Below are 12,398 nucleotides of genomic sequence, written 5' to 3'. Positions count from 1 at the left end.
TACACTAAATTGAAAATGTATTCATTCGAGTTCTCTCTTTTAGTTTCTGGCGGGGTTTTAAGTACTGCACTGACATAGGTAATTGCTGATAGGGCATTGGTTTTTAACACGTCTTCCTACAGGTGATTTTTTAATAACATTTTTATTGAGGTTCCTGTTTAATAATTTTCAGCTCTTTTAGAGAATAACCCTATGCTATTACTGCAGGTCTCATGGTAAGACCTGATTCCTGGACCGATTTAATTTTTTCGTTATGATGTCCCAAGAGGACAAAGATACCATTCATCCTACCTAAGTACTCATTAAACTTAGTGTTTTTAAAATAGGGAATAAATCTGACAATTAATTTTAAAGAAATATTTAAGTGAAAATCCAATGGAAATTTGCTTAGTCTGCAGGTTTGCTGCGGTGGGGGTATTTTATCTCGTCTGTGTATAACCTTATATACTTTAAATGCCTTATATACACACTTCGCAGGGTTTAATTTACAATGTATCTGAAACTATCGACAAAACACTACAGTGTGGTGTAGTCAATACTTTTACCTACGACCGTTTTTTAAAGTAGCCATTTCAGTTCAGTTCTTAGAATTGAAAAGTTTCACTTAACAGCTGTTTACTTTCATATCAGCATAATTTCATTTCATATCAGCATAGTTTTTCTCATATCAACACGGGTAACGGACCAATGAGGTTCAAGGATTGAGAGAAAAGAAGTACAATTGTAATACTTCGAGCGTCAACTAATCAGCTGATCAGCTGATCAGTTGACAATTTTAATTGTTGATCCGGCTTGTTCCTGTTGATACTCGCGTATTCTTAACCTAAGTTGGTGGAAGTTAAATGAAGGTTGATTTTAAAATATCAGTTAGTGAAAGTGATGTTGACGATATAGAAATGAGAGCACAAACTGTTTGTGCTAATCTTTTGCTACCAAAATCGGAACAAAGGTATGCAATTACATACCAGCAATTCATTAAATGGACGAAACAAAATAAGGTTAAATTGATAAATGAAAATGTTCTTCTGGTTTATTTTGAAAACCTCTTAACCACTTTTTCACCCAACTCGTTGTGGACCACATATTCGATGCTGAGATCTAACTGTAAATTAACTGTTTCACCATATTATTCAGTTGTCCAAAAATATGCAATATTTCCCTAATTGTACCTGATACAGTATTTATGGTAAGAATGCTGCTAGCAGAACCTATTGCCTGAAAAAGTAACGTATTATTTAACAAAGTTTTACAAACACGTAATTACATGAAATCAGCTGATTATACAATAAGTCGTTGCATCACTTTCAGTGGCAATGACAATAAACGAAAACATAACCTCTCTAGGAAGTTATGAGTAGTGATTGTTAGTAATAAAAAACCAGATTTTTAGTAATTAAAAAACGGTCGTAGGTAAAGTAGTGTACACAACTCGCGTTAATAGTCTTTACGACACTCGTAGAAGTTTTTAAATTTTCTACAACTCGTAGCTGGAGACAGCAGTAGTGTGAACAAAAGTTGACACCACATTCCATAGTATTGTAGGGTTGTTGTAGGTGTGAATGAAGTGTAACGACTCCAGATGTCCTGCGTGATGGGGAGGGGAGGGGAGAAGGTACACAGGACCAGGACTCGTTCAGTCACTTCAGTGTTCAGTGTTCGTTCAGTACCGTCGCGTGATCGTCAGCGGCAGGTGTGTGTGTGTTCGTACCTGTAGGAGCTCGACTCACGTTGCTAGGTAACCGATCAACAATGACTCATTGTTAGGATTAAGCCTAAGTGATTTAGTTTTACGTTAAAACTTAGATTAAAGTTTAAAAATTATATATGTATATAGTTTTTGAGATCATCTGAAAAACGCATTTAAGTTTCTGTTCGGTTTGAAGAATGAGTTGTATATTTTCTTAAAATCGGGTCTTCTGGGTTCTACCGCGTCATTGACAGAACATTTATTTAATTTTCTTATTCCAATTATTTAAAATGGATAATAAGCTAATAGAAAAATACATATTTGTATACTAGGCTACATTACCAGGTTTTTAAAACAAATAGTGAAGCGCAGACTAATACCTACCCTAAAATGTAGAAAAATAATTAGTTGAAATTAACGTACCCAAAAGGAAGCAACACATTACCACTAAGCATTTTATTAGATTTTATTTGATAATCTAGGAATTATAAATTTAAAAAAATATTTGTAATGCGTTAAATATACGAATTTTAGCCTTTAAGTTTGAACCACGAGAGAGTGTTAGTGTATTTTAGAGATTTGTTTTGTAGTGTAGAATAAGAATAAAGGCTGTCCTAACCTTACGTCCATATTTAACAAGACAGCGTTTTAATACAATCAATAGCTTACTTGTTATGATTTAAATATGTCCTCCTTATGGGGTTTGCATTCTTATTGATCCTTACATAGTTTGAAAAGATGTTCAATATTTTTTATGTTCATTTCACGTAGATAGAATTTTTATTTTATTGTTAAGTTTATTTATTCATTCTTGACAAATAATTAAACAAAACAAACACTATTTATAAAGTATTTTCGTCTTTATGGTATGGTTGCCAGAGAGTTTAGAGTGCACTATACAATTTATTTTACAAACACCTCAATATCAGCATACTCAAATATATGCGGACATGAATACTAGCCAAAACCAGCTTTACATTTTAAAATAGGACTAAGTGTAAATGTTTTTAAAACTGGTAAACCATCCTCAAAGTACACTCATTTAAAATTATCGATGTGGCTGAGAAAAGGCTGATAAAGATGTGCAATAGGCTCATACATTAAAAACTAGTGCAATTTATCTCGTAGTAGATTTATGGAAACATTCATTTTGAAAAAATTTTGAACACAATTTTGAAGCTCGGTTATTGTGTCTAGTTCATGTCCGGTAACACTGATCGCAGGTGTCGACGACTTTTTGTTTCTATTATTTGAGGGCTTATTAAATGATTTGTGCTTTACTGTATTGTTTTATAACTAGGGGGCGACGATATTGTTCATGATTAGATCGTTTTATTTGGTTAAACAAGTTTTGGTTTGCACTGAAATAGCAAGAAACAGATTGTAAACAAAACACAACCTTTACAGTGGACCGGACAGAACTAACAATAAATTTGGCTTCAGCTTTTACAAAAGGATGAGAAATATAAGGGAGCATGTTTTATCCATTCTATAACTATCCACTTAACAACTATCCACTTTCACTATTTGCATCCAAAATAGCATTATTTAATAAAAAAATATTTTCAACAATAAAATATTTACATTAAAAAAAGGCAGCAAAATATGAACAACAGATTATCTCTTTACAATCAGTTTAACCAACATATTTTCACGCGTTCAGGAAATAACAGCTTTGACTATCTGTACAACTAGATATCAGTATCCAATAATCAATGATATAAGTGAAGAGAATTAATAAACTAACTCGAGCGCTACGGAACGTAAACACTTTCTAAACTGTCTTCAGCTGATCCACAACGACATCTGTGAGGCATTATTTTAACACATGCAATAACACAGTTTGATATGATAAATAGCATAAAGTGGTTCATCACTAGGGCTTCAATTTTCAACTAGCTCAAACTTAGCAACCGAGGCGAAGAAGAGGTTAGAAAATAAGTGAAGGTAAAAAAGATACTTTGGGCCCTTGCGATGAGCTATATTTTTATTCATAATATATTTTTAGCAATTCTTTATGCTAACTGATTTACAAAATGAAAAAAATTCTTCTCCAATCCAACACTTTCTGACCATTTGAAAATGAGAAATGCCTTAGATGTTTCTCCACCAACGCAATTTCAAGGTCAAACTATCGGAATTATTATGTATTTCAATTAGAAGTACCACTGTAGTAAAATACATGGTGTAGTGTAACGCTACCAACAAACACAAGTACATTTTAAAAACAATATATATTGTGTAGCAAAAACTATTTCCAAAATAAAATCCTCGGACTAAGTCTAGAAAGAGAAAAATAGGCAAATCTGACCAAATCGACTTTTAGTTTTTTTTACAACTTTACCTTACATGTGGCACAAATATATATATTTATAACAGTGAACAAATAACATTACATTACAAACGTCGTTTTCAAAGCTTTTGTGCCTCTCAGAATTTATATCACCACGAGAAGTATGACGCAAACAAATTAGACATTTTTTTATATAACAACTATTTCTTTCTAACTAGAATGACTCGAGAGGAAAATAACTCAAACGAGAGCGCGTCTGTGGCCCGGAGGTCAATGTCGCTATTGTTGGGTGTGCGGTGACGTAGAACCGATTGTTGTACTGCAATACCGACTGCGGTTAGATTGTGGTTACTGTCAGACGCTGCTAATTAATCATGCTGTCAAACTGTTTGGAATATCTTTGCGTCATTTTTTAAAAATTCGAAAATATTATGGCGGTTATGTGTTATCTACTTACATTGGTTTTGCGAACGTGCCATTAAGACATGTAAACAAGAACAAACAAGTAAACAAGGCTGAAATATTAATTTTGAAATCTGGAAATACGTTAAAAAGGCTGTAAACACGATATATAAAATAATAGATCAAATTTCCTAAAATATATTTTACCTACGACCGTTTTTTAAAGTAGCCATTTCAGTTCAGTTCTTAGAATTGAAAAGTTTCACTTAACAGCTGTTTACTTTCATATCAGCATAGTTTCATTTCATATCAGCATAGTTTTTCTCATATTAACACAGGTAACGGACCAATGAGGTTCAAGTATTGAGAGAAAAGAATTAAAATTGTAATGCTTCGAACGTCAACTAATCAGCTGATCAGTTGACCAATTTAATTGTTGATCCGACTTGTTCATGTTGATACTCGCGTATTCTTAATTAAGTTGGTGGAAGTTAAAGCAAGGCAGATTACCCGATTTAAAAATGTCAAGTGAAAGTGAAGTTGATGTAAAACTTTTGATTATCCTTCATTCATAAAAACAATATTGTAAGAAATACTTTAATTTTGTTTGTTTTGAATTAAAATTTTGTTAATTAACTGTGTCAATATGTTATTCAGTTGTCCAAAAATAAATGAAATATTTGCCGAAATGTACCTGATACAATATTATTTATGGTAAGAACGCTGCTAGCAATGTAATATTTAACGAAGTTTAACAAACACGTAATTACAGGAAATCAGCTGATTAAACAACAAGTCGTTGCATCACTTTCAGTGGCAATGACAATACACGAAAACATAACCTCTCTAAAAAGTTATCAGTAGTGATTGTTAGTAATTAAATCCAGATTGATAGTAATTAAAAATCGGCCGTAGGTAAACTCGCTAAGGCTCGTGCCTTAAATGTGCTTAAATTTTCTACCCTTGTCGTAAAGACTCACTTAACGCAATCGTTGCGTAAACTACTATATCACCCTTGAAGTCTAGATTGAGACACTTTTTAAATGAGTTTGTGTCCGATTTATTGCGTTTAATTATGTAGTACCAACTTCAAAATTGTTAAGACAAAATATGTAACAAACGTATTTGAAGGTAATTGTTTTAACACTGTTATTATAACCGAACTAAAGCAAACCGCGGAATTCCCTTTAAAAGAGAGAAACGTTCAGAAGAAATCAGCACAGTAGGCCTACTACGTTAACAGAAAATGCAACACACACATAAACAAGCTCAATCTATATATATAAAAGGCAAAGCCCTCACTGACTGACTGACTGACTGACTGACTGACTGACTCACTCACTCACTCATCACTAATTCTCCCACTTCCCACTTACCTAAGAGGCTGAAATTTGGTACACTGATTCTTTAGGCATTAAATAGGAAAACTAAGTGGTTTTTATTCTGATCGGACTCTCGGGCTCCGCCCCAGTGGCTCTGGAGTTTCCCATGGTAACCTAATGAGTACTCATATTTAAATGGAATTAATGAATCATAACAGCTGTTTCAATTAAACAAGTTGGTTGTGTTCTATTATGTTCAATAGCATTAAAGTTACAAGGATTACCAACAGAGTGCAGCACTATTATTTTTTTAATATTTGACAACAGCTAATTTGAAACCAAAAGGTGAGTGAGCGTAGCGAACGAGCTAACCTGAAAGCAATTGAGCGCAGCGAACGAGCTCCAACCGTAAAGGTGAGTGAGCGTAGCGAACGAACTGCAACAAGACGTGTGAGCGCAGCGAACGAGCTCCAACCTAAAGGTGAGTGAGCGTAGCGAACGAACTTCAACCAGGACGTGATTGAGCCATGCGAACGAGCTCACATATGAAGTTAAACGGGGCAAAGCCCGCGGGTACAGCTAGTATTTTATAATTGGACAGATCTACTAAAAACACTGACATGTTTCAAGTCAGTGCTTGAACCGCGTATTTTAAAGTAAAAAGAATTATAACACGTACAAGTACAGAATTAGGCATTAAATCCCAATGTATTTATGATATACAGGGTGTATATATGTATTTATGACACTTAAGGTGTCTCAAATTGACTATTGAAAAACAGCTTAACGTACAAGGACGAAATGAAATTATTTCTCACTAAAATCGACCCCAAGGATTAACGTAAAAATAGTTTTAAAATTTTCCAATACAGGGTGTGCCAAAAACTGAGGGTCACTAGCTCGAATCTCGGAATTTTCAAATGTAAACAAATATAATGTTATACATAATTTTAAAGGTACTTAGTGGACAAACATTTTGGCGAAAACAGAAATCAAAATCTTTCCGTTTCGAAATGGCGGCAGTTTCAAATTTTGGAATTTTTATTATAAAAAAAAGTTACTTGTAGCATATCACAGTAAAGCTAATTTCATAACGAGTAAGCAAATTCAACCGGAGAAGGGCTAAGTGCATTGGTATAGGAAACGCAGAGTATTAAAAAAAGATTGATCCCCCCCCCTAAAAAAAAACTGTCCTCATTTTAAAATGCAAATACATAATTGATTTCTGTTTTCGCCAAAATGTTTGTCTACTAAATACCTTTAAAATGATGTACAACATGAAATATGTTTACATTAGAAAAAAGTTAAAAATATTTTTAGGGTAAGTTTATCCTTGGGGTCGATTTAGTGAGAAATAATTTTATTTTATCCTTGTACCTTAAGCCGTTTTTCCGTAATCAATTTGAGACACCTTACGTGGGACACTCTGTATATCATAAATATATTGCGATTGAATGCCTAATTTTGTACATTTTATAATTCACGGTTTGAAAAACATTACAGATACTGACATACTGTTTACAGTACAATTTTTTATAATTCTAAGAAATAGTTTATCTAATTAAAAAAAAAACTATTTTTAGCAAATTTAAAATTAGGCAAAGACCTTCATAAAGAATGCCACTACCTGTGGCAGGATTACTTATAGGTTCGGACAAATACTAAATCAAAGCTTTAATTTAAAATCAAATCTAATTTATACTTATTTATAGCACATATTTCAATTTTTTAGTTTTCAAACAGCTACGTTGTAAAACCTCCCCCGCAATACCTAGTGGCGAGTGTCAGTGAATGGTTCGGACCAGGGATTGGCCAGTGAAGTGGTGAAGGGTCGGTGGAGGAAGTGGACGGCCTAGATATCCGGCACACTTCCCACTGAGTAATTAGCTTGGATGCGGTAATGTGGATGGATAATGTTCTTACTCTGTGGACAAAACTCGCTCACAGGTTGAACGACACACATTGACACCAGTGACCTGTTAAACATAGTAGTTAATGTTTGTGTAAGTCGACCGTATTCTGTATTTATAGTACAAGATCATATTGATTATATTCATAACTAGCTGGCCCGACAGACTCCGTCCTGTCCTAATGTGGTTTTGAGTCAAATGCTCGTTCATTTTCAAGATGAGCTCGTTTGCATGGCTCAATCACGTCCTGGTTAGGTTGGAGCTAGTTCGCTGCGCCCACTTGCCTTCAGGTTGAAGTTCGATCGCTACGCTCAGTCACCTTTTGGTTACAAATTAGCTGTTGTCATCAATTAAAAAAATGTGGTGCACCCTGTTGGTAAACCTATTAACTTTTTAATGCTATTGAACATCACAGAATCAAATTGTTTAGTTGAACCAGCTGTTAAAATTATTCAATTCCATTTAAATATGAGTACTCATAAGGTTAACATGGGAAACTTCAGAGCCACTGGGGCGGAGCCCTTTTGACGGATCTGCACCAAACTTGAAAACCATCCTTGAATAATGCTTAATAATGCCTGAAAGTTTCATTACAATCTGTCGAGCGGTTTTGGAGCCTATAAAGGACAAACAACAAACAAATATACAAACAAACATTGGATTTTTTATACATAGATACTTTTATACTTATAGGGTTGGAGCTAAGCTTAGACAACTACTTCCTGGGCAATGCTTATGGATCAAGTGAATATAATTTTATGTATGACTCTGTACAGATACGTAGGGTTATCTGTTATTTACTGTTCATTTCTTGTTGTTTTACAACACTTGCAACTATTTCAACTTACCGTTAGAATACACTGGAAACAATCAGCTGTTCTCTGATATCGTAACCAAATAATGTATTTGCTTTCGCTTTCCCTGTTTACGCTAGACGCCTGCGAAACTCTGCACGCAAAACTAAGCCTGTAGTTAAATCACCGCTTACATCGGTAGGCGCGCTATTCGTAGGGTTGGAAATGCTTTCAAAACTTTGGCTTAGGTGTAAGACTTTTACAATACCGAAATGAAATTAATCTTAATACTTTATCGAAAAATGGATACACTTGTACTAGATTCAATTGTGATTTTATCTTCTATGTTTGTACGCTGTGGATGGTCGAGACCACAGATAATATAGCCCCTTATAATATAGTAGGGGTTATATTATTTGTGTCGAGACTCTGGTCTGATTGTTTTGTTGTTATAACACGTCGACTTTTTTCGGATTGAATCATTAATTGACAGCCCAATTACAAATGCACTCCTCTTGTATTTGAAATACCTTTCTAGTATTCGTGGAAATACCGACCTTCAAATTTGAAAACGAGCCATTTGTACTCGGCTACCTTGACAACTGATACACTTGAATTGTACATACAATATTACGTCACGAATTGTGGATAATTATAGAGATGCACTGTAGGTCCCTTTGCCATTAGTTGTTTTGGGCTATTAATTAACAGCTGTGTCTATAGTCCAGTGAATAGAGGTATGTTAACTTACAAACGGTCCGGTAAGTCTAAATTTTTTATATGTTGTCTAGGATGGTAAGTAGGTGTTAAAACCGCAAAATGCACAATTCTACCCCCTCCGCGCCCGTCGCCATATTGAAAAATCGAAAAAATCGGTACTTTCTAGAGATTTTCGCCTATATCTCCGTGTTGGTGCGTTTTAGCGAAAAATATGTAATTGCAATGTTGTAGACAATTAAATTTCCTATCATATAAGTATAACAATTTGGTTCTAAGACTTATGGATACGAAAATATTCAAATTATTTTACAATAAAACGTAAATTTTTTTTGTTATTTTGCCAAATCTCTTTCTTTAGATCGCTGTAATTCAGTAATGAAATAGTCTAGGATAACAAGTATCCCAATCACATGTATAGAGCATTTAATTACCTACAAAATGCTTCTATTCTTTAGGCCAACCGTTTGATGTGGGGCTGAAAAACAAACAAAACAAATTAAAAGAGTGGGTCTATTTTTTCGCTTTTGTGAACTAAAAATTAACAAATTAACTTTCAGTTTTCGGTTTAATTTTCAGTTAATGAAACCATACCTACTGTACTTACTACATGTAACAGTGCAATGCTCATGATGCAGGTACTATATTCCTCCCTTACAAATATACACTGGTGAGAGGAGGTGTTAAATTTAAAACAACCCACCAACACAGCAAGTAAATTTTTAAAGATTCATTTATTTAAACAAAATAAGATCAAATACTGTAATAATAAACGTTTAATAAATAAGTAAACTAATGGCTAATAGAATTAAAATAAACTAAATAACTAACATATTAGAAAATTTATTACTGGAGCTTTGCTCGTTTAGTAGGTATCTTATGGGGTTATGCATATTATTCCACCCATGGCATGAAAAGTCCCTCGACCATCTAGAGTATTGACGTTGAAGTCGACGTTATCAAAAACCAGTTGGCAGAAAGCATCGCCACGGTTGGGTTTCACCAGAGGTAGTTGTTGTTGCATGATGGTAGACACTTCAAATAGTTGTGCTTCGTGATAAGAGGAAGAAAATCCAAAAGATGACATTAAATCTACCAAAAGCTTTGAACCAAACTTTTTGTACAGGAATACACTTAATAAAGTCAGAAGGAGTGACACAAAGGACCTTGGTCTTGCAGCAGCTATGACAGCGTGCGATAAGGCGGGGCGATGTCTACTTGTACCGGCGTCTAGTTGTACCTGCTGCATTTTGGTGACAGGCGTCTAGTTGTACCCCGTCCAAAGCTGTAGAGACAACTTGACGATGGTGCGGACGTCTAGTTGTCTCTACGTCTAGTTGTCTCTACGTCTAGTTGTACCTCTTAAAAATCTACAGGTACAACTAGTCGGGAACGTCACCGTCTACTTGTACCTCATACGTCTGCGTCTACTTGTACCTACGACTACTTGTACCTACGACTACTTGTACCTACGACTACTTGTACCTACGACTACTTGTACATACGACTAGTTGTACCTACGCCCACTTGTACCTACGTCTAGTTGTACCTGCGGCTAGTTGTATCTCCCCTTCAACTTGTCACCGGTTTAAGAGATTTATTTTATTTCTTTAAAAATCATACAATCTTACAACAATTTATTATAAACAACTTGCTACAAAAGCCAGGAAAATTTGGCTTGTCTGCAGCTCATTGAGAAACAGTTTGTTATTAGTCTTTCTTTGCTTTTGTTGACGTTATTTTTAATAAATAATTTATATCACTCCAGAGGTTTAACTCTACTACTAAAGGCAGCAAACATGTTTGTGAATAAATATTGGTTTACTAAGGTAGCTTTGGTCTTGTGTTTGATGATAATGATAATAAAAAGGCTTCCCTGATTGAAAGATTGGAAATCGTCTTCGTCAAAAATGAAAAGGCAAATAAAGGTGTGTTGAGATAAGCTTAGTTCTTGGTCAAAACCGCTAAATTAGCATCCCTACGAAGTTATTATTTCTACGTTTATGCTCCTTTTGGAAAGGTTTAACAAAATTAGTGTAAAGTAAAAGCATCCCATTGACCAAACGTATCGCTAGATTTGTTTCTGATCAACATAAAAACTACTATTAGCCTAGTGTAAGATTATGTGGTGGTATTCCTCCTAAAGGTGCGATTGATTTTAAATATTCTATCAAAAAGGGGTCTATTCAACGGCTGATTCCTAACTATTTTGCGACTGGTTAGGTTTCCATTACCCAGTTAAAAAACAATTAATTACTTTTCATCAGAATCTTCGACATGCATATTTTTGGTTGGTTTTAAGAAACGGAAACTACCTCTAGGTTTTACTGTTATATATGGATGCTTCCTTTAAAACCGTACATGCTGGGCTATATTATTTGAACCTTTTTTGGAGTACCTGGTTAAAATCTCCTCTAAAAAATTATGTGTTTCCGCCCATTGGAACTTGTCATAGTACTTACTTGATGATTAATGAACAAATATATTGCCTGTCCTGAACGAACCTATTTCATCTTTATTCCCAGGTTGATTTCCAAGAGTGGCCGTTGAGGTTTATCCCTTTATACAATAATTGATTAAACACCACAATAAATTAATCTAAAATTAAAATTGGTAAAATAAAATATAAAAAAATTGAATAAATCTTGAACATATGTTTTGAAATTAAAACAAAGCAAAAGTTTTCCATTAAATCCTGAATAATTTATTTTTTAATTATAATTATCAATACATTTTCAAAGGAGAAACAAACGTCCGATTATTTCTAGGCAGCCACAACAGATGCCACAATCGTTCTACGATTTCCCAGTCTCTCACCACAATTTTGACGCAAAGAATCGGCTTACGTAATTGATATATAGATAGAATAGATAGAGTGTAGATGTAACAGTCGCTCATACATTACTAGACAAATTTTACTTAAGCCAAATTCAAGTCTGGAAATGTATGAAGCAGCCTTTTGGTCTTTTCAGTTGTATTCCTATATGCTGTTCTTACCATGTACATTCTTAGCGGCCACTATTTACATCAACGTTATTAGTAATGTACAATATTTACAGTTTCTTAATTACAATTAATTATTTATCGCTCAGTTCTGTTAGGGTTGAAGGTTTAACTAACCTGTTTTACATGGCTAAATGTAGTAACCATCCAACGCGGAATACAACGTCGCAATCCCTTGTTAAATATCTTTAACTGTAAAAGTTATAGTAACATATAAATACTATTTTTTACATACACAAATCTGGGTTTCAATCAATGTTGCTTCAGATA

General features: G+C 34.2%; 1 protein-coding gene across 2 annotated transcripts in view; it reads left to right on the top strand.

Annotated features, from left to right (window-relative positions):
• Positions 1-1,655: 1,655 nt before the first annotated feature.
• The window catches only part of LOC128990960 (cadherin-23-like), a 164,377-nt gene continuing 153,634 nt past the window's right edge, over positions 1,656-12,398 (top strand). For both annotated transcript variants that reach the window (XR_008490576.1, XM_054413637.1), the window contains exon 1: positions 1,656-1,735. The gene's annotated coding sequence lies outside the window, so the exon portion shown is untranslated. The remainder of the gene's footprint in view (positions 1,736-12,398) is intronic.

Source organism: Macrosteles quadrilineatus, unplaced genomic scaffold, assembly GCF_028750875.1.
Source record: "Macrosteles quadrilineatus isolate MER2022 unplaced genomic scaffold, UCM_ALF_1.0 Scaffold_3__2_contigs__length_128488019, whole genome shotgun sequence".
Lineage (NCBI taxonomy): Eukaryota > Metazoa > Arthropoda > Insecta > Hemiptera > Cicadellidae > Macrosteles > Macrosteles quadrilineatus.
Note: the sequence above shows the minus strand (reverse complement) of the source record. Positions and strands in the feature narration are given on the sequence as shown.